Source organism: Aquarana catesbeiana, linkage group LG05 (assembly GCF_042186555.1).
Source record: "Aquarana catesbeiana isolate 2022-GZ linkage group LG05, ASM4218655v1, whole genome shotgun sequence".
NCBI classification, from domain to species: Eukaryota; Metazoa; Chordata; class Amphibia; order Anura; family Ranidae; genus Aquarana; species Aquarana catesbeiana.
In genome coordinates, this window is record NC_133328.1 from 258012841 (window position 1) to 258036537 (window position 23697).

A 23697-nucleotide genomic window follows, 5' to 3' on the forward strand; every position below is an offset into this window, starting at 1 on the left:
TTTTTTTACCAAAGACATGTGGCCGAATACATTTTGGCCTAAATGTATGCCTAAAATTGAGTTTATTGGATTTTTTTTATAACAAAAAGTAGAAAACATCATTTTTTTTTCCGTTTATAGCGCAAAAAATAAAAACCGCAGAGGTGATCAAATACCATCAAAAGAAAGCTTTATTTGTGGGAAGAAAAGGACGCAAATTTTGTTAGGGTACAGCATTGCATGACCGAGCAATTAGCAGTTAAAGCGATGCAGTGCCAAATTGTAAAAAGTGCTCTGGTCAGGAAGGGGGTAAATCCTTCCGGGCTTAAGTGGTTAAATTACTAACCCAAAAAAACACACTCTCTGAGCATGCCCAGAAAAATCCAAGTGCTGTTCACACAAAAAAAGCACAAAAAAACAAAACAAAAACAAAGTCCCTGAGCATGCCCAGAACAACCCAAATACAGCTAGCACAAAATAACCCACCCCCTGTCCAAAATTAAGCACATCATCCAGCATGCTACAAAATTACAGATGGGACAAACATCCTCCGGTCCAGAGGGGCAAACAAAGAGCCTAACATGGGCAAAAGTTATACAACAAAAACCATTGCAGTCTATGGGAACTGACTTGTTAATTTTGCTAGTCCCCACTTGGCTGGCTTATAGTCTAGTTCAGAGATATGCAATTAGCGGACCTCCAGCTGTTGCAAAACTACAAGTCCCATCATGCCTCTGCCTCTAGGTGTCATGCTTGTAGCTGTCAGAGTCTTGCTATGCTTCATGGGACTTGTAGTTCTGCAACAGCTGGAGATCCGCTAATTGCATATCCCTGGTCTAGTTATTGGCCTTAAAATGGGTATGGAGGCCCAGGTCCCACTCTGAGGGACATATACAGTATCAATGTCACCAATTTGGACAACCCCAAAAACAAAACAAGGAGAAGTGCAAAATTGCTTAAAAGGTAGTAACTTGGGGGGGGGGGGGCTTACTCTGTTGGAAAGTGGTGCATCTGTAGCATGTATTCAAAATGCTGCTTCAAAGATGTACGGCTTTAGAGAAAACGTACAAATCAGCAATATTTTAACCCAAAACAAAAACACAAAATAGCCTGCCCCCCCCCCCCCCCCATAATACAAGGCCATATGGGTCTGTTAAGGCTTAAAATGGGAACCCCCAAATACCACCCCAAACTTTAAAAATATTGTGCCCCTCCCACACACTAACAAACCCCTAGCCAAACACACGGCAAGCCAGCCCATGAAAGGGGGTTGATGCTTGGAGGCAGGAGGGGCTTGGGAAACCCAAAAGTCAACCACCTTGTTCCTATATTCAGGGGGACAAGGGCCTCTTCCACACAACCCTAGGCTGGGGTTGTGGGGGGCTGCAGACAGGGGGCTTTACGGAATGTGGAAAGCCCCTTTAAATGAGTGGGTACAAGGTGCTTTGTGGTTGGGCTGAGCCCAACATGCCCCAAAGGCATATATATTGAGTGCATATGGCCTTGTATGGTTCAAGAGAGGGTTGGGCGAACGCTCTTCTCGCACCTTTCCTAGCTGGCCCTGTTGTATGCTCTGAAAAATGATGTGGTTTGGATTGGTGAAGGCCACTCACAGCCTTTTGAGAATGGAGTGGAGTGTGGAGTTCCCCTTTAAAAACAAAAGTTAGCCCATGGAAAGCCAAGGGATTGGGGGGGGGGACAGGAGCAATGGAGAATGGAGTGTGGAGTTCCCCTTTAAAAGCAAAAGCTAGCCCAAGGAAATCATATGCATTAGAAGGGGAAGGTTAAATGCTCTTTTAGAAGGAGGTAGAGGACCGAGAGTCTTTTTACATAATTTTAACAAGGTGGATGTCGCATGTTGGCAACGTAACATGCTAACATGACCAAATCTCCTTAAAAAAAAAAATACATAAAGGTGAACCAGCGTAAAAAACAAAAAAAAAAATTGTTAAGTTTAGTGCGCCCGTTCAACCCGTGCAATTGTATGTACGTTGCTTAACATTTACTAAGATTTTGGCCGCGCAGTGAACAAGCGCAAGAGCCGCTTGCGCATGTGCACTGCTTACATTGATCTCATGCAGTTCTAAACGTACTTGCAGGCACAGTAGGCTTTCTTTCTCAGAAAAACTCTCATTCTATTTTGGGCATATTTGTTACTTAGGCAGTTGTTACTAACTTCCTCACATCACCCCATAATATTGGCACCTCCATCTTCTGTCAATATTGATTTGGAGATACCGTGCGCCATGTCCATAGTGGTGCACAAACTGCATTCTCCCTTGCACCGAGGTCGCTATAGTAAATGGGGGATTCATGCTCTGTTACCGGCACACCATTTAGTAAATATTGAAATGTGCGTTGCGCCTTGCCATGTGCCTCTACTGATGGCGCACGGCTTTCGTAAATCACCCCCAGCGATTTAGTAAACTGCAACTCTGTTGTGCATCTGCACATGCGTGGCTGGTTTTCATGCATACGCACAAATGCAGCTAGGTGCTATAGTGCACATCTACTAAAAGCGAGGGCACTTGTGCACACGGACTGACAGATGACCTGTTAGTCTCTGGCAGCTCCCACATACCTGGAAGAGTCTGATGGCGCATATGTACATGGATTAGGGGAGGGAGAGGACATGCAAACGCATATATATATATATATATATATATATATATATATATATATATATATATATATATATATATATACGCATATATATACAGCCTGGACAGCAAGTGGTTATACCAGGATCATGGAAGCAATTCCTGGTCAGAGTTTTCCAGTGAGAGTGATCGAGTGCCTTTACAGTTGCCCAGTCACTTTTACAGTGCTCGGAATGCTCCACTGTTCGGGCTCTCCATCACATATGTAAACGCTGGTTGCACCACACAAGTGTGGTATCGTCACGAAAGATTTGAGAGCAAAAATTCTAGTGCCATAGCCCATGTTTAACCGTGAGAACTGGGTATTACATTGTGTTTGTGTGCACTAAAAAAATATTGTTTTCTTATAAATATGCATTTGATAAATAGCTGTACAAATATTGCATGACATAAAAATTGCAACAACCACCATTTTATTCTCCATGGTCTCTGCTTTCAGAATATACAGTATATAATGTTTGGGGGTTAGAAGTAATTTTCTAGCAAAAAAAAATACTGGATTTTAACATGTATGTGAAAAATGTAAAAATTGCCCCATTAGGCAAGAGGTTAAAAACAGACAGGATTTTTAATGCAGAATAGACATACCATGCAATAAAGTTCCTTACCTGCCTGTACACCCCTGCACACACGCATCTCAGTATACAATTTCAGCAATGCTGAGATGAATGAAGTCCTGCACATGCATAGTAGGATGTCATCTTGGTTTGGCCAATGAAAATGCCCAAGGAACAGTACCCAGAAGCCAACACGCCAAAGATGTCAGTGGCCGGGGGGAGGGGGGCTCCAGGACAATTCAGCACTAGAGAGAAGGAGAGTATAGTTCTGCTTTAACCACTAGCCGACCAGCTACAATACATATACTGCAGCAGGTCATATATATGTACGTAATTTTCCCTGCTCGGGATAAGGCCAGCAAGCTCCCCCACCCACAACCGCTGTGTCATCTGAATAGAGCGGATTGCAGATCCTGGTACTCAGGTCCCAGTGATCATGTGATTACTATGTGAATAAATTCATTCATATCAGCTGTGGTGCCTATGCTGTAATTGGCTCACAACAAACCAATTAATATACACTTATTGGGATTTTTTTATTAAAGACATGTAGCAGAATACAATTTGGCTTAAAGTTATATCGAATTTTGATTTTATTGGATATATTTTATAACAGGAAGTAAAAAATATATATTTTTTTTCCGTTTATATTTAAAAAACTAAAAAACCCAGTGGTAAATCAAATACCACCAAAAGAAAGCTTTATTTGTGTGGATAAAAAATTAAGTTGCGTACAGCATTGCATGACTGTGCAATTGCCAGTTAAAGTAGCGCAGTGCTGAATAGCAAATAAAGCCCTGGTCATGAATGGGTTAAACCCTTCCGAGGCTAAAGTGGTTAACCATTTCAATACAGGGCACTTTTACCCCCTTCCTGCCCAGGCCAATTTTCAGCTTTCAGCGGTGTCACACTTCGGATGACAATTGCGCAGTCATGCAACACTGTGCCCAAACTAAATTTTTATCATTTTGTTCACACAACTTGACCTTTCTTTTGGTGGTATCTACTCACCACTGTTTTATTTTTTGCTAAATAAACAATAAAAGATAAAACATTTTGAAAAAAGGGGCTTTTCTCTGTTTCTGTTATAAAATTTTGCAAATAAATAATTGTTCTTAATACATTTAGGCCAAATTGTATTCTGCTACATTTCTTTGGTGAAAATAACCCAAATTAGTGTATATTATTTAGTCTGTAGGAAAGTTATAGAGTCCACAAACTATGTACATATCTGAAAATTGAATAATTATGTTGTATTGATGGCCTATCCCATTTCCTGAGGCCCAAAAATGTCACAACAGTACAGATATCCCCCAAATCAGGGGCATAGCTATAGAGGGTGCAAGAGTCCCGATTGCGACTCGGGCCCAGGCTGCGGGGGGCCCCTGCGGCTCCCCTGTCAGTTTATGTCTACACTTGCGTGAGCCAGAGCTAGCGGTCCTAGGTACGGAGGACTGCTTGCCTCTTCACTTTAACTCTGGATGCAGCTAGCACCGGGCTGGATAGGAGGGCCGGCGGGGTGGCATATAGGAGAACCGATCTCCTCTGCTCTCCTCCTGTCTCCTGCAGGTCTTTCAACGGCTGCAGGAGCAGGACCAGTTCTCCTATATGCCACCCCGCCCGCCCTCCTATCCAGCCAAGAGGAAAGCAGTCATCCGTACCCAAGACCGCCAGCTCCGCCTCCCAACTCCGCCCCGACCCTGGCTCCCGCTTCCTGTCTCAAGGCTGTTCCTGCAGCCGGAATGTTAGGCAAAAAGCTCCCTGCCCGAGGCCGCTCCTGGTAAGCCACAAACTCTCTGTCACAGCAGAGAGTAGACGAATACTGCCCAGTGAGTATAGTGTTCCAGGTGTGCTGCTGACTATCACTCTGCTCCCTCCCATACTACCCTCCACTGCCTCCCTCCCATCAAAAACTGTAAAAAAAATATATATATATAAAAAATAAAATTATAAAATAAAATGGTGAAAAATAATTAAAAAAAACTACTGACCCCATTCTCTGCCCTACTGACCCCGTCCACCGCCCTACTGACCCCATTCTCTGCCCTACTGACCACGTCCACCGCCCTACTGACCTCGTTCACTGTCCTACTGACCATGTCCACCGCCCTACTGACCCCATCCACTGCCCTACTGACCACGTCCACCGCCCTACTGACCACGTCCACCGCCCTACTGACCCCATCCACCGCCCTACTGACCCCATCCACCGCCCTACTGACCCCATCCACCGCCCTACTGACCCCATCCACCGCCCTACTGACCACATCCACCGCCCTACTGACCCTGTCCACCGCCCTACTGACCCTGTCCACCACCCTACTGACCCGGTGCACTGCCCTACTGACCACGTCCACTGCCCTACTGACCACGTCCACTGCCCTACTGACCACATCTTCTTCCCTACTGATCACGTCCACTTCCCTACTGACCACGTCCACTTCCCTACTGACCCCATTCTCTGCCCTACTGACCACGTCCACCACCCTACTGACCTCGTCCACTGTCCTACTGACCATGTCCACCGCCCTACTGACCCCATCCACCGCCCTACTGACCCCATCCACCGCCCTACTGACCACATCCACCGCCCTACTGACCCTGTCCACCGCCCTACTGACCCTGTCCACCACCCTACTGACCCGGTGCACTGCCCTACTGACCACGTCCACTGCCCTACTGACCACGTCCACTGCCCTACTGACCACGTCCACTGCCCTACTGACCACATCTTCTTCCCTACTGATCACGTCCACTTCCCTACTGACCACGTCCACTTCCCTACTGACCACGTCCACTTCCCTACTGACCCCATTCTCTGCCCTACTGACCACGTCCACCGCCCTACTGACCTCGTCCACTGTCCTACTGACCATGTCCACCGCCCTACTGACCCCATCCACTGCCCTACTGACCACGTCCACCGCCCTACTGACCACGTCCACCGCCCTACTGACCCCATCCACCGCCCTACTGACCCCATCCACCGCCCTACTGACCCCATCCACCGCCCTACTGACCACATCCACCGCCCTACTGACCCTGTCCACCGCCCTACTGACCCTGTCCACCACCCTACTGACCTGGTGCACTGCCCTACTGACCACGTCCACTGCCCTACTGACCACATCTTCTTCCCTACTGATCATGTCCACTTCCCTACTGACCACGTCCACTTCCCTACTGACCACGTCCACTTCCCTACTGACCCCGTTCACCGCCCTACTGACCACGTCCACCGCCCTACTGACCACGTCCACCGCCCTACTGACCACGTCCACCACCCTACTGACCACGTCCACTGCCCTACTGACCACGTTCACTGCCCTACTGACCACGTCCACTGCTCTACTGACCACGTCCACTGCCCTTCTGACCATGTCCACTACCCTACTGACCATGTCCACTGCCCTACTGACTAACATCATTCCCAGTCCACACTGACACCACTGGCCGAACTAGGGTTGCAAAGGTCGCACTTGTGACTGGGCCCTGGTCTGAAGGACTGCAAAACATGTGAAAGGGATCTGCTGTGGGCCGTAAAGGGTCATGGGATCAGTTGGAAGGGCTTTGGGCTCGGAGGGAATGGCTCAGGTCGGAGGTTGGGGGGGCCCTTCATGATTTCTTGCACCAGGGCCCTGAAGGTTCTAGTTATGCCTCTGCCCCAAATAATCCCCTTTTGGAAAGTAGACAGTCCAAGGTATTTAGTAAGAGCCATGGCAAGTGTTTTGAATTTGTACATTTTTGTGATTTTTTTTTAAAACTAAGAGATTAAAAGAAAAACATTTTCACAATTTTTTTTTTTTTTTTTACATACTGTCACCAGTGCAGTACAGCATCATCACATAACTGGTGTGGCGGTGATCAGGGACACTGACTTTTGGCAGTACAAAAAATAAAATACATTTTTTTTATTATATTTTTTTCTTTTTTCACAATTTTTTTTTTAATACACTGTGTCCAGAGCAATATAATGTTACTATAGTAACATTGTACTGCTCTGGGGAAGTGATCAATATATTTTTAATTTTTTTGCTTATAGCAAAGAATTTCATTGTTATAACAACACAAATAAAACTTTTAGCAGCACAAACCAGGCACAAACATAGCACTAACCAACAAGACCAGTTTGTGTCTTTTGGGTGTTGTAGGGGGGCTGAGTGAACTTTGGTGACCTTTAATAAATCATTAATAACGCAAAAACAATAAAGGATAGAACGTAAATTTAAACGGCACAAATGCGGCACTAATCAACCAGCCCGGATTCGTGTCATTTGGCTGTTGTAGGAGGGCTAGTTGATGTCATAGTCTGGAAAAAACAATTGCTAATATCTTAAAAATAAAAGCAGCTCAAATGTAGCACTAAAACACACTTGAGTTTTTATTTGTACTGATTGTGGGGGGGCCAGCTTCGATGACTTTCGGTAGATGACAGATCTACCGGTCCCTTCCTCTGCTCTCCATTCTGACACATCACCTGCAGCCGGTGGTAGAGGAGAGGAGGGAAGCCAGCTGCAGGGGACGAAGTGGGGCAGAGGAGGACAGGGAGCCGGAGGAGGAGGATATGGGGGGCAGAGGACGACAAAAAGGGGGGCCGGAGAACAGGGGGGGAGAAGGACATGGAGGGGGCCAGAGGACAGGGGACCAGAGGAGCGGCCAGAGAAGGAGCACACAGGGAACAGCTGGGAAAGATCGGTGTGGTGGGAGGGAGAGAAGGAGAAGCGGCTGTCTGCTAAAAAGCTATACAGGGAGATTGGTATTCACAGCTGTCCCTCCCGCCACACCAATCATTCCCGGGATATTGCGAGGCGCTTGCGGGTGTCCAGGAGCCGCAGCAGAAATGCGGGAGACTTGGGATGTCTGAGTACACAGAGGGATGTGCTTTGTTCATATTTAATGTCTGATGTTTACAACCACTTTGAATGGTACATTTTCATAGCTATCTGCTTGGGATACTCCAGCACTCTCATTCTTTCCATATTAAACCTTAAGAACCCAAAACCATTTTACTTGACACACATTTGAAAAGAAGATACCCAGCACACAAAACTGCATACTATCACTTCCACCCTCTAGCCACAGGCTGAGGCTACATAAGCTCTTCCCATGTAATATAGGAGGCACGCATTAATGTGCAGCATACCAGGTGTTCTGTCATAATCTCCAACCTATCAAAATCTCCATGAGAAGGGCTTTCTTCTGCACGTCGGATTGTGACATAAAAGCCATCAACTACACCAATTCCTCTTGTCGCCACACTGCGCCTGCGCAGTCTTTGTGTAACACACAAAAACAATTCCATAAAATTCTCCAACTGTTATGGCAGCAGTGCGCATGCGCGGGAGCACTAACATTCCCTGTCACATCTTCCGACCGTCTCACACACATAAACCAAAGGAGATACATGTAAAGTTAAGCAAAAATACGGAGTTTTATCATACGAGATTCAAAGCAATGAACATGGTGAACTGGTAAGATAATTTACGGAACAATGTATTTGCAGAACTATGTTTACACTCGCATACATATCCACATATTGTTCTGTACAGTACATTATCTTGCTAATGGGGTGAAGTCCTGATAAGAGCTGTCCCAGGAGGGCCCTCACACAGTACAAATGGCAGGCAGGGCGGTGAGGTAGGCACACTCAGGGTGATCAGGCAGGGCGGTGAGGTTGGCACACTCAGGGTGATCAGGTTCCTGTTCTTAGGGGAGGTGGGGTCCCTAGGTGAGATGTAGTCCCTGTTGCCAGGGGAGATAGGGCCTTGTCCCCAGGGGAGATGGGTATCTCTGTCCCCAGGGGAGATGGGGGTCCCTGTTCCCAGGGGAGATGGGGTCCTTGTCCCCAGGGGGGGAGATGGGGTCCCTGTCCCCAGGGGGGATAGGATGCCTGTCCCCAGGGAAGAAGGGGTCTCAGTCCCCAGGGGGGATGGTGTGGGGGGTATGGGATGGTCTCACTCACCATGACCAAGTCTGCAGGTCCCTCATTCATGGTCGCCTGGGCTCCCCCCAGCAACAGCACGGATGGGCGATCAGCATATCCCCAGGGAACACAGCTACGGCTTGACATACTCTATCTACAGGACCCTTTCTAAAATAGCAAAGAGTGACAGAGATCAAAATAGACACAGCTCTTCTTATATTAGCAACTAAACTGTAGGTCATTGTCATAGATTGCAAGCTCTTGGGTACAGGGATCAACATTCTGATAGGTATTCAAGCCCCCCCCCCGGCACCGCTCTGTCAATCTGAGCTCCAGTGACACAAACATGGCTATGCACGGGGCCTGCCCTCCTCTCCAGAGCAGCCTAGGGGCGCATTAGTGGCGATGGCGGGACTGGACGCAGTGCTCCCACTGATGTCATATATCAGCTGGCATGCCGCTCGAGTCTATATTTTTCTGAATCTGAAAAAAACATTATGCGCAGCGAATCCGTGCGAACAGTTGTTTTCTGACGTAGCCTCAACGGAAGTGACCAGGTCGAGGCTTCGCATAAGTCGAGGATTTTTTAACGTGTCAAAAACTCCAACAACATCATAGGTGGGTGTATTGGCCATGCACAAGCGCATACACAAGAAGTGGGTTTGTTCTGCACGTCAGATTGTCACATAAAAGCCATCAAATACACCAACTGCTCTTGCAGCAGTGCGCCTGCGCAGGAAGACTGACATCCCCTGTCTGATCTTCCGATCGTCTCTTTCACGCATATTGCAAAAGAGATAGATGGAGAGTGAAAAAACGCAGCAGTTGGAGTATTTCATGAAATTCTTTTAGTGTGCGATATGCAGGACGCGCAGGTGCGCTGCGGCAGTGAGAGAGCAGTTGGTCTATTTGATGTTTCAGGCGCGCTGCGGCGACAAGAGCAGTTGGTCTATTTGATGCCTCAGGCGCGCTGCGGCGGTGAGAGCAGTTGGTCTGTTTGACGCCTCAGGCACGCTGCGGTGGTGAGAGCAGTTGGTCTATTTGATGCCTCAGGCGCGCTGTGGCGGTGAGAGCAATTTGTCAATTTGATGCCTCAGGCGTGCTGCGGCGGTGAGAGCAGTTGGACTATTTGATGCCTCAGGCGCACTGCAGCCCCTGGGGGGGGGGAGGTTACATTGTGGGCGCGCTCCCGAGTCCAGCATTTGCATCCATAGACACGAATGCCAGGCAAAGGAATAGCTTGTCTCTGCCAGGTGAAATTCCAGGGCTCAGGTAAGTAAAGGGGGGGGGGGGGGGCTGGGCTTGAGGCAAGGCTCCACTGCCTGTTTCCCTTAGTTAGGATGGAGGCGACGGCGGCCGATCCGATGGACGGATCGGCCTCGGGGGGCCAACATTGCGGGGCTTGCTGGACAGGTAAGTGTTCTTATTAAAAGTCAGCAGCTACAGTGTTTGTAGCTGCTGACTTAAAAAAAAAAAAAAAAAAAACGCGTCTGGAACCCCCCCTTTAAGGTGAAAAAACAGGAGGGTTTACAACCCCTTTAACTGTCCATGTATCTCCTTTAGTTTATGTGAGACGGTCGGAAGCTGTGACAGGGGATGTTAGTGTTCCCGCGCATGCGCACTGCTGCCATAACAATTGGAGAATTCGATGGAATGATTTTCGCGTTACACGAAGACCGCGCAGGGGCGGTGAAGAGGCAAGAGGAGTTGGTGGTTGATGGCTTTTACGTCGCAATCTGACGTGCAAAAATAAGCCCGTCTCGTGCCCGCGCATGCGCAGTACAAGCGGCGAGAGTTTTTGATAGGTAGGAGATTATGACAGAACACAGGATCCCAGCGTCCCTCACTAGTGTTTCGCCTACATGGCTCATTGGTCAGAATTTCCTCTACCACAAATCACAAAGCGACCCACAGAGGACTCACCTATATGACGTTTAAACGTCTGCCGTGATTGGTCATTCTGGAGTTGGGGCGGGGCAGACATTAAGGAAGTGTATTGCTGAGTTACCATATAATCTTCCGGTTTCATCTGAAGTGGTATGCGAGCTGATATTATATTGTTTCTTTATAGGTACAAGGCAGTCCGTGCTGGAAGGTTTACTATCGGGATATATTGGATCCCGATGGTTAATAAGGCACACAGAGTGTGCTGGGACTGGTGGTTCTTATGGTACATGAATAGGCCCAGCTGGGATTTATACTTGCCTTCTGATTTAGATCTTAGTGGTGTATGCTGTTGCGGTGACCTATGCTTTCCGTTTACTTGGGGTGTGTGTGTGCCATATTAATATGGGTGCAATCACATCTGCTCCATTTAGGTCACATTTACACCTGTGTGTTCTGTGTATTAGGAATGGATATAAAAAGCACACAAGTGAGGTGCACTATGCTAACAAGTGAGTGGCACGCCTCTTTCGGAGTTAGATATCAGTTTGAGATGAGTTCATTGACAGGTTTATTGGACCTGCTTCAAACTGCATTCCCAATCACCTTGTGCACACAGGGCATATTAATTTGTGCCTCCTGAAAGGATGTGTATACCCCAAGGGGATGATCAAGTGGTGTTCTGTGCATCCCTGTGTAGTCAGTCCTATAGTCATCAATTGGGACGCAGTGGGTGCACAGACACAGACCTCACACAGTGGTTGTGTCTGTGCAGCCCATGTGTCCCATTTGACGGCAATGGGACTTCCTGTGCATCCTGTAGGGTATACACGTCCCTCACATGGGCACAGATTCTTTCCTCTGTGTGAATGAGGCCAAAGTCTTGTGGAGTCTGATGCGAACAAAAGTCTGTCAATAAGGATGAGTTCAGATGTGTTCGCAAACTGCACGTGCAGAGCCCGCCAGGAAGTCGGCACTCTGGAGCGCTAATCACAAGCAGTGAGACATTGTCCCAATGCACTGCTGCAGAGATCAGGAAATGTCTCACTGCTTATGATTAGCGCTCCCCGTGCTGACTTCCTGGCGGACTCTGCACGTGCTGTTTGCGAACACACTTGAGCTCATCCTTATCTGTCAACACTGGCCCTTGGACTGGACTCACATCCTATGCATTTTGCCTGATTCAAAATGTGTGAATCCATTAAACCATTGGAAATTTATGTCAAACACATGTGCAGGCACATCAGTGTATATCAATAGGCACCATCAGCTTTTTCATGTTCAATATAAAATGCATTCAATAGTCCTGGCATGCTTATTGACATGAGTTATTTGTTTCTATTGATCTCAGTGGAAAATGTAAAAAAAAAAAAAAAAAAGTTAATGGCCTTAGATTTCTGTCTTGCTAAAGCCCAACTTAAAGTGATTGTAAAGTCTCCCCCCCATCTTCCAGGAAAACTACTTGAAATTATTGGCTCCGCCCTCTACAGGAAACAAAAATCGGACGCAATTTATAAGGCCCCTCCCTCTCCTGACCCTCAGTTGTTTTGTGTTTCCAGACCCTCCAGGAGTACACACCTTAATGTTTGTTATTTTTTGTAGATCTGGTAACTGTGGTTGGCGGACCCCCCTTCTTTTGTCTGTCTGTGATATCCAGACGGGTTGTGACCATGTCTGTGGTATTTCTCTACTTCAGTAGACTAAAAAGGGCACCCTGTGTTGATATGGAATGGATTACTTGCCTTGTGTTGTCTTAGCAGCGGCAGCTTCCATTGCACATATCTGGCATTTGCCTGGATATGTGGAGATGTCTGAGTAAGCATCTCAAGGACATGATCCTTTCTGAATGGAAAGAACTTGAAAGAAGGTTGTTCCAGTCTAGAGGACATAAGAGAAAATTTCCCCTTCAGTCCGATTTTGAGGAGGTGTTTTTCAAATGTCTTAGCTTAGACGCTTCTATGTCACAAGTTCCTAAAACGTAAGATCTCTCATTTGAGGATTCTGGAGTCCTTAGGATCAGATGGATAGGAAGGCTGATTCTTTATTACATAAGATCTGGGAAGCCCCTGCCTTTTCTTTAGGGCCAGCTATAGTGTCCACTTGTGTTGCTATAAATTTGGATGTGTGGGTTGAAATTCTGGATGGCCTTCTCTCCTCCGACACCCCCATGCAGAGGTCAGGGAATCTCTCCCACTTATTGCCATATCAGTCGCATTTTTGGCTGATGCGGCAGTAGATTCAGTGAGATCTGTGGCCAGGACATCAGCTCTCATTAATTTAACTAGACGGGCCATCTGGCTGAAATCTTGGGAGGGGGATCTTACCTCCAAGAATAAACTTTGCGGCATACCCTTTGTGGGCAAGCTTTTATTCGGTTATTCCTTAGAGGAATTCCTAGCTCGTTCCTCTGAGAAGAGTAAAAGATTTCCGTCTTCTCAGAAGAATAAGCCACAGAATAACAGGCCTTTTCGTGGCTTTCAGAACAGTTCATTTTAAGGCCAATAGGCAACAGGCAAAGAAAAAGTGGTCATTTAACAAAGACAAGGCTAAAGGGGGGCACTCTTTGCTCCTTCAGCCCCTACCAAAAATTCCCAGTGACGCCAGAGCGGGGGTGGGAGGGGAGGAAGGTTGTCCCATTTCACCAAAGAATGGGCGGAAATTACCAGCAATCCTTTTATCCTCCAAATTATAGAAGATGTTTACAGATTGGAATTCAAGAGCTCCCCACCCCAGAGGTTTTTTTTCTTACCCATCTGCCGAGGGACCAAGAGAGACGGCAGACCATGCTGGATCTGATTTCGATATGGGAAACGGAGGGGGTTGTCTCCCAGAAGATCAAAAATTTCAAGGCTTTTATTCTCGCATGTTTCTCGTGAAAAAGGCTTCTGGCTGATTTCGGATGGTCATCAATTTAAGCGTCCTGAACAGATTCATAGTCTACAGATGATTCCGGATGGAAAACATTTATTCTGTCAAAAACAATTTATTGTTACCGGGAGTGTTTATGGTAACCCTGGATCTTCAGGACGCTTACCTTCATGTACTGATCCACCAGAAGCATCAGAGATTCCTCAGATTTGCAGTCCTCATGGAAAACGGTTCAAAATATTGGCAGTTCAGAGCCCTTCTTTTTGGTCTCTTGGCAGCACTGAGGATTTTCATGAAGATCATGGCCTATTTTCAAATTCAAAAGCTCTCAATCGTTCCATACCTGGACAATTTTTGGGTCTTTGCCCGAGAGAAAGAGAGCCTGTTTTAGGATCTGCAGTTGATCTTGCAGACCTTTCAGAAATTAGGGTGGAAGCAGGGGCGGACTGACAACTCATGGGGCCCCCGGGCAATAGGGGCTCATGGGGCCCCCTTAGTCCCCACCCACCCACCCACACACAAGCCACACCCTCACAAAGCCCCACGTATATATTGCATGCTACATTACATGCATTGGTCACAGAATTTCTCTACTTCATGTTCAAAATAAATGTTTAAAGATTAAAGAAAAATAAACTCACTTTAACCACATACATTTACTGCAGGGCTGCGTCTCCTGTGAGCAGAATCATGTACAGGTACTTGATTCTGCACTTGCGGGTCTGCATGCTGTTTGACCTGCTGCCGCTGTGATTGGACACACCGAGAGCTAACCAGCGAGTCCGGAGGACCCCATGTCCGCCAGGCCCCGACGATCGTTTCCAACAGAGGCAGAACTGTGGTCTGCCTATGTAAACAAGTCCCCAGAGAGCCTCCCCTTACATCAGGGTCCCCAGAGAGCCCCCCCTTACATCAGGGTCCCCAGAGAGCCTCCCTTTACATCAGGGTCCCCAGAGAGCCTCCCCTTACATCAGGGTCCCCAGAGAGCCCCCCCTTACATCAGGGTCCCCAGAGAACCTCCCCTTACATCAGGGTCCCCAGAGAGCCTCCCCTTACATCAGGGTCCCCAGAGAGCCCCCCCTTACATCAGGGTCCCCAGAGAGCCTCCCTTTACATCAGGGTCCCCAGAGAGCCTCCCCTTACATCAGGGTCCCCAGAGAGCCCCCCCTTACATCAGGGTCCCCAGAGAACCTCCCCTTACATCAGGGTCCCCAGAGAGCCTCCCTTTACATCAGGGTCCCCAGAGAGCCTCCCCTTACATCAGGGTCCCCAGAGAGCCCCCCCTTACATCAGGGTCCCCAGAGAACCTCCCCTTACATCAGGGTCCCCAGAGAGCCTCCTCCTTACATCAGGGTCCCCAGAGAGCCTCCTCCTTACATCAGGGTCCCCAGAGAGCCTCCTCCTTACATCAGGGTCCCCAGAGAGCCTCCTCCTTACATCAGGGTCCGCAGAGAGCCCCCTCCTTACATCAGGGTCCCCAGAGAGCCCCCTCCTTACATCAGGGTCCCCAGAGAGCCCCCTCCTTACATCAAGGTCCCCAGAGAGCCCCCTCCTTACATCAGGGTCCCCAGAGAAACCCCCCATACATCAGGGTCCCCAGAGAGCCACCCTTACATCAAGGTCTTCAGAGAGCCCCCCCTTACATCAAGGTCTTCAGAGAGCCCCCCTTACATCAAGGTCCCCAGAGAGCCCCCCCATACATCAAGGTCTCCAGAGAGCCCCACATACATCAGGGTCCACTCCCCAGAGAGCCCCCCCATGCATCAGGGTCCCAGAGAGCCCCCCATAGATCTGGGTCCCCAGAGAGCCCCCCATAGATCTGGGTCCCCAGAGAGCCCCCAATAGATCTGGGTCCCCAGAGAGCCCCCCCCCCCATACATCAGGGTCCCCAGAGAGCCCCCATACATCAGGGTCTCCAGAGAGCCCCCCCAAACATCAGGGTCCCCAGAGAGCCTCCTCCTTACATCAGGGTCCCCAGAGAGCCTCCTCCTTACATCAGGGTCCCCAGACAGCCTCCTCCTTACATCAGGGTTCCCAGAGAGCCCCCTCCTTACATCAGGGTCCCCAGAGAGCCTCCTCCTTACATCAGGGTCCCCAGAGAGCCCCCTCCTTACATCAAGGTCCCCAGAGAGCCCCCTCCTTACATCAGGGTCCCCAGAGAAACCCCCCTTACATCAGGGTCCCCAGAGAGCCCCCCCATACATCAAGGTCCCCAGAGAGCCCCCCCATACATCAAGGTCTCCAGAGAGCCCCCCCATACATCAGGGTCCCCAGAGAGCCCCCCCATACATCAGGGTCCCCAGAGAGCCCCCCCAAACATCAGGGTCTCCAGAGAGCCTCCTCCTTACATCAGGGTCCCCAGAGAGCCTCGTCCTTACAATAGGGTCCCCAGAGAGCCTCCTCCTTACATCAGGGTCCCTAGAGAGCCCCCCATACATCAGGGTCCCCAGAGAGCCTCCCCCCATACATCAGGGTCCCCAGAGAGCCTTCCCCCATACATCAGGGTCCCCAGAGAGCCTCGTCCTTACATTAGGGTCCCCAGAGAGCCTCCTCCTTACATCAGGGTCCCCAGAGAGCCTCCCCCCATACATCAGGGTCCCCAGAGAGCCCCCCCATACATCAGGGTCCCCAGAGAGCCCCCCCATACATCAGGGTCCCCAGAGAGCCCCCCATAAATCAGGGTCCCCAGAGAGCCCCCCATAAATCAGGGTCCCCAGAGAGCCCCCCATACATCAGAGTCCCCAGAGAGCCCCCCATACATCAGGGTCCCCAGAGAGCCCCCCCCATACATCAGGGTCCCCAGAGAGCCCCCCCCATACATCAGGGTCCCCAGAGAGCCCCCCCATACATCAGGGTCCCCAGAGAGCCCCCCATACATCAGGGTCCCCAGAGAGCCCCCCATACATCAGGGTCTCCAGAGAGCCCCCCCATACATCAGGGTCCCCAGAGAGCCCCCCCATACATCAGGGTCCCCAGAGAGCCCCCCCCTTACATCAGGGTCCCCAGAGAGCCCCCTCCATACATCAGGGTCCCTAGAGAGCCCCCCATACCTCAGGGTCCCCAGAGAGCCCCTCCATACCTCAGGGTCCCCAGAGAGCCCCCCCATACATCAGGGTCCCCAGAGAGCCCCTCCATACATCAGGGTCCCCAGAGAGCCCCTCCATACATCAGGGTCCCCAGAGAGCCCCTCCATACATCAGGGTCCCCAGAGAGCCCCCCCATACATCAGGGTCCCCAGAGAGCCCCCCCATACATCAGGGTCCCCAGAGAACCCCTCCCCCCATACATCAGGGTCCCCAGAGAATCCCCCCCATACATCAGGGTCCCCAGAGAGCCCCCCCCATACATCAGGGTCCCCAGAGAGCCCCCCCCATACATCAGGGTCCCCAGAGAGCCCCCCCATACATCAGGGTCCCCAGAGAACCCCTCCCCCCATACATCAGGGTCCCCAGAGAGCCCCCTCCATACATCAGGGTCCCCAGAGAGCCCCTCCATACATCAGGGTCCCCAGAGAGCCCCCCCATACATCAGGGTCCCCAGAGAGCCCCCCCATACATCAGGGTCCCCAGAGAACCCCTCCCCCCATACATCAGGGTCCCCAGAGAGCCCCCCCATACATCAGGGTCCCCAGAGAGCCCCCCCATACATCAGGGTCCCCAGAGAGCCCCCCCCATACATCAGGGTCCCCAGAGAACCCCACATACATCAGGGTCCCCAGAGAACCCCCCCCATACATCAGGGTCCCCAGAGAACCCCACATACATCAGGGTCCCCAGAGAACCCCCCCCCCCATACATCAGGGTCCCCAGAGAGCCCCCCCATACATCAGGGTCCCCAGAGAGCCCCTCCATACATCAGGGTCCCCAGAGAGCCCCTCCATACATCAGGGTCCCCAGAGAGCCCCCCCATACATCAGGGTCCCCAGAGAACCCCTCCCCCCATACATCAGGGTCCCCAGAGAACCCCTCCCCCCATACATCAGGGTCCCCAGAGAGCCCCCCCCCCCATACATCAGGGTCCCCAGAGAGCCCCCCCCATACATCAGGGTCCCCAGAGAACCCCACATACATCAGGGTCCCCAGAGAACCCCCCCCCATACATCAGGGTCCCCAGAGAACCCCACATACATCAGGGTCCCCAGAGAACCCCCCCCCCATACATCAGGGTCCCCAGAGAACCCCCCCCCATACATCAGGGTCCCCAGAGAGCCCCCCCCATACATCAGGGTCCCCAGAGAGCCCCCCCCATACATCAGGGTCCCCAGAGAACCCCACATACATCAGGGTCCCCAGACTTAACCCCCCCAGAGGTTCCCCTGTACCTGGCTGTGCACCTCCAACCCAAGGGGGAGGTGGGAGGTGGCGATCGGCAGTTCTATGGTGCCTGTGGATCTCACTGGGGCTTGTAGTCCTCCTTCTAATTTTCTGTACAGTGGATAGGGGAGGGGCCTCTGACCCGGGCAGCAGTCGGCAACAGCGTACAAGCAGAGAGTGAAACTTGTAGCTGCCCGGGTCAGAGGCCCCTCCCCTTTCCACTCTACAAGCTGGAGGAGAAATACAAGTCCCCGGGAGATGCTGCGAGCACCATAGAACTGCTGATCGCCGCCTCCCACTCCCCTCACTGCATCCCAAACTGAAAGAGGAGATGCCCGCCTCACCCCCCCGCACCCCCCCCCCCCCGCGGCAGTCGGTAGAACGGCTCCACCGCAGCACGCCCAGCAGCATACCCCTAGATCCGACGAGCATGTCTCCCGGGCCCCCTACTGGCTGCGGGCCCTCGGTCGGCGTCCGATCGACCGAATGGTCAGTCCGCCCCTGGGTGGAAGGTCAATCAGCAGAAGTCTTACCTGATTCCTTCTCAGAGCATTCCCTTTTTGGGTTACCTAATAGACACAGTTGCCCAGAAGATTTTTCTTCCAGGGAAAAGATTTTGAAGAGTCTTCTCTCCATGCAGAACTTCAGGTTGCTCACGCAAGCCTCCCTTCCTCAGATTATGCAGTTATTGGGCTTAATGACTGCAGCCATTCCAGGAGTGCCAATGGGCCCAATCTCATTTCAGTCCCCTGCAGGCTTTTCTTCTGCGTCATTGGGATTGCAGAAAAAGTTCTTTGAATCGGCTTGTGCAGCTTCCAAGAGAAGATTTTCACAATTCATCTTTCAGGACAGCACCATAGAGAGACACTGGCTCCTCCCCTCTTAGGAGACACCGCCTTTTAATTCAATATTTAAATCTCACCGTCCCGCCAGCCCCTCAGTTCAGGTGTTTCCTCCAGTGGGGAGACACTGCAAAGGAGCCGTGGTTGGCAGCCAGCGATAGCTCCACGGGTGTTTCCCTGGTGGTCGGGGGGGAAGGGTAGTGTGTCTGGAACTCTGGTGGTGGTTGGTCCTGGGGGGGCACTCCCAGTGGTCCTCTGTGATTGCGCTGGTGGGATTGGGCATTTAAGGCTGCTCTCTCTTTCTTTTTTCAGAAAGCCACAGAGAAAAGCAAGTCGCCTCATGGTTCCAAGAAAAAAATGTTCCTCTTGTAGAGTCACCATGGGGGAATCCTGGACCAAGGCACTATGTAAAGAGTGCATTGAGGGGTTAGTTAGGGAGCAGGTGGCAGAACAGGGTACGGATCTGGCAGCGTCTGTCAAGGAGCTTTCAGTCCTTTAAAGCACTTTTTTCTAGCTTCCAGTTGCCACAAGTCCAGAGCAATCCTTCACCAGTGCAGCAGAGTGTTGCACCTAGCCCAGTGAATACTCCCTCTGGTAGTGGGGGTTCCGGAGAGGTAATTTAGGAGGAGCCAGACAGTGCCGCTTCAGACTTCCAAGGGGAGTCGGATGCAGAGGAGGTGGATGGAGGATCCACAAGAGCCTCTCGCTATAAAAGTCGAGGGTCTCTTGGGAGCTATCCACGCCACTTTGGGTGTACAAGAGGAAAAGAAGGCATTATCGCTCCATGACCAGATGTACAAAGGTCTGGGGGAACAAAAAAGAAGGGAGTTGGTGATCCATGATGTCTTGGTCGAAGCCATCAAGAAGGAATGGCAAGATCCTGAAAGGAAACCTTTCTTTTCAAGGGCTTTGAAACAAAGGTTTCCCTTTGCAGAAGAGGAGGCTCCAGTCTGGAATAAATCTCCTAGACTAGATGCAGCCTTTTCTCAGGTTTCCAGGCATACAGACCTGGCCTTTGAGGATATGGGGGCTCTGTCAGACCCCATGGACAGAAGGATGGACTAAATTTTGAAGAAGTCCTGGGATTCGTCGCAGGGAAACCTTAAGCCTGCGAAGGCGATCCAAGTGGTGGCCCGCAACATGGAATATTGACTTACTCAAATTAAGGCACATATTGAAGCAGGGACGCCAAAAGAAACTATTTTGTCTTCCTTCCCTATGCTACTTAAGGGGGTCGCATATATTGCGGATGTTTTAGCCGAATCGGTGCGAATGTCTGCAAGGTCCTCAGCCCTGACTAATTTAGCTCGAAGGGCCTTATGGCTTAAGACACAGCAAGGGAACAGCGCATCTAAAGTTAAACTCTGTGGGATTCCACTCACAGGGAATCTTTTGTTTGGACCAGGGTTAGAGGCCATTTTGGATCGGACGGGCGATAAGAAAAAAGCCTTTCCCCTCAAAAAGAAATTTGGGGAGCAGTCTAAAAGAAAGTCTCGCCCTCAGAGGAAGTTTGAAGCCCCAAAAGCTGAATGGCAGGAAAAAGCTTGGGGGCAGAAGGGCAAGGGGTCGTGGAGGGGTGATTTTTCACCCTCCTGAACAGCCCAAGGAAACCCAATGACGAGTTAACCACGGTGGGAGGAAGATTGGGGGCTTTCCTTCTACAGTGGGAGATGATCCCCTTCAACCAGTTTGTGTTAGGGATCATAAGAAGAGGTTACCGACTGGAGTTCTCAGAACCTCCTCCGCACAGACTCCTTGTCACTGAGCTGCCAAAATGCGCAGAAAAATAATTAGCTCTTCTATCCTCCCCTCAGGAGCTGGAGGAGCATCAGGTGGTGGTACGAGTTCTAGCAGAGAAGACCGGCAGAGGCTTCTATTCCCACATCTTTGTGGTCTGCAAACCTTTGAGAAAGTTCAGGCTTATCATGAACCTGAAGCCTCTGAATGTCTCAATTATTACAGGAGATTCCGGATGGACTGTCTACTCGGTGAAGGCGCTTCTTCTCCCGAATTGCTTCATGGCGTCGATAGACTTGATACGCCTATCTGCACATCCCAGTCGCAGAGGGTTATCAGAAGTTTCTTAGACTGGCGGTAAAAACCAGGGAAGGGACGTTTCATTTAATAGTTCAAAGCACTCCCCTTTGGGCTATCCTCTTCACCCCGCATCTTCACCAAAGTTATGGTGGAGGTGCTGGCTTTCTTGCGTCTCAGAGGCATATCGGTAGTCGCATACCTGGACGATCTACTTCTGTTTGCCTCTTCCCCGGAGCAGTTGTCCCAGGATCTTCAGGTAGCAAGAGACATCCTAGAAAACTTGGGGTGGCTCTTGAACCTGGAAAAATTCAGTTTGGTTTCGTCCCAAAAGGTCACCTTCCTGGGCTACGTGTTGAATTCTACAAAGCAAAAGGTGTTTCTTCCCTTAGAGAAGAACCAGAAAGTGGACAAAGCAATGTTGTTGCTTCAGGGCAGCTGTCAGGTCTCAGTAAGAAAAGCGATGTCAGCTTTGGGCTTACTGACATCCACGCTCCTGGCAGTTCAGTGGGCAGGGCTCCATTTTCGTCCTCTACAGCTGTTTATCCTGAGGGTCTGGGACCACAGTCAGGGGTCCCTAGGCTCCCTAATATCTGTGCCGAGTCAGGTCAAGAGGTCCCTCTGGTGATGGAGAAGGGGTTTCAATCTTTCACATGGCCTGGAGTGGGTGCTTACAGTCTCCAGGACGGTCACGACCGATGCGAGCGGCACAGGTTGGGGGGGCACACCTAGATTCCAGGATGGTACAAGGTACGTGGAGGAGAGAGGACGCAAACAAGTCCTCGAACTGGAGGGAAATGAGAGCAATAGACTTGACACTCGGAGCTTTTTGAGAGAGAACTCCGGGACAGCATGTGTGGGTCCATTCGGACAACTCCTCAGCGGTGGCCTATATCAACTGGCAAGGAGGTACCAGGAGCAGATCCTTGTGGGTCCTGGCGGATTCCATCCTCAGGTGGGCCAAAGCAAACATTCTTTCCCTTTCGGTAGTACATTTGAAGGGGGAACAAAACCAGGTAGCGGACTTTCTCAGCAGAAAGATGCTGAGGGAGGGCGACTGGGTTTTGAACCAGGACATCTTCGAAATGGTCACACGGAAGTGGTGGGTGCCTTTTGTGGACCTCTTTGCTTCGAGGGTGAACACAAAAGCATGCCTGTTCTTTTCCCTGAACAGATGGGACAGAGCAGCCGGGGTGGATGCACTGGCTCAGAGCTGGCGTTTCTCCAGGTGTTATGCCTTCCCCCCTCCGGTACTGATTCCAGCAGTTCTGAGAAAGTTTCAGTCGGAAGACACAACCCTCATTCTGATCGCGCCACACTGGCCCAGGGGGCCGTGGTTCTCTATCCTGATGGGTCTGGCGGTGGAACCTCCCTGGATTCTGCCTGTCCAGGAGGATCTTCTTTCTCAGGGTCCGATCTGTTGCCCCAGGTGGAGCGGTGGAACCTCGCAGCGTGGCTACTGAGGAGGAATTGCTGAAGGGCAAGGGTTTCTCGGATCGTCTAGTGGCGACTCTCCTAAGTTGCAGAAAAAGGGAGACGCAAGCTATCTACCTAAAGGTGTGGAAACGCTTCAACAGTTTGTGCACAGAAAGTTCCTTTAATGTACGCAGTTCTGTAGCAGTGTTGGAATTTATGCAGTCAGGAGCGGACAAAGGGTTAGCCCTTAGCACCTTGAAAGGACAGGTGTCCGCCCTGAGCGTTTTCCTGGAAAAGCCGCTAGCAATAGATCCTTGGATAGCTAGGTTTTTCAGAGCCTTAGGCAGACAGAGGCTAGTCAGAATTTCCCCCTTCCCAGTGTGACATCTTTCTTTAGTTTTACAGGCCCTTACAGGGGATCCTTTTGAGCCATTGGAGTCCTGTACGTTGAAATTGATCACCCTCAAAACTGTGTTTTTGGTGGCGATCACAACGGCAAGGAGAGTGAGTGAACTTGAAGCCCTCTGTATTAGGGCACCTTCTTTCAGGTTTTCCCTGACCGTTTGATTTTTAAAACGGATCTGGCCTTTTTGCCAAAGGTGGCCTCTAGTTTTCATAGAGGTCAAGAAATTGTTTTACCTAACTTCTGTTCGAATCCTGTGAAGGAACAGGAACACATTTTTCACAAATTGGATGTTAGAAGGTGCGTCTTCAGTACTTAGTACAAAACAGTTTAGGAAATCTGATTCCTTTTTTGTGTTATTTTCAGGGGCTAGGAAAGGGTCCAGAGCCTCTAAACGTACGATAGCCAGATGGTTAAGGTTGGCCATTAGTCAGGCTTATGTAATCGGGGGTTTGGAGCCCCTGGAGGGTATTAAGGCACATTCCACCAGGGCAGTGGCGACTTCTCAAGCAGAGTGGGCTGGTGCTTCTCCGGAGCAGATCTGTAGGGCTGCAAAGTGGTCCAGTTTTGCCACCTTTGTGAAGCACTACAGGTTGGACCTGCTGTAAGCCAAAGACCAGGCCTTCGGGTGTAAAGTGCTGCAGGCAGTAGTCCCACCCCTAAGGTAAGGTGCTCTCTTATCCTCTCTATGGTGCTGTCCTGAAAGATGAATGGGGAAAAACTGAGTTACTTACCGGTAACATCCTTTTCCAGCAGTCTTTCAGGACAGCACCTGTACCCACCCAAATGGTTGGCTATCTATGAGAACTCATCGCATG

At 50.3% G+C, this 23697-nt stretch overlaps 1 protein-coding gene across 1 annotated transcript in view; it reads left to right on the forward strand.

The window, feature by feature from the left end:
• Nucleotides 1–11013: 11013 nt before the first annotated feature.
• Nucleotides 11014–23697, forward strand: part of EXOC3 (exocyst complex component 3) — a 569566-nt gene continuing 556882 nt past the window's right edge. The window contains exon 1 of the mRNA XM_073630729.1: nt 11014–11156. The gene's annotated coding sequence lies outside the window, so the exon portion shown is untranslated. The remainder of the gene's footprint in view (nt 11157–23697) is intronic.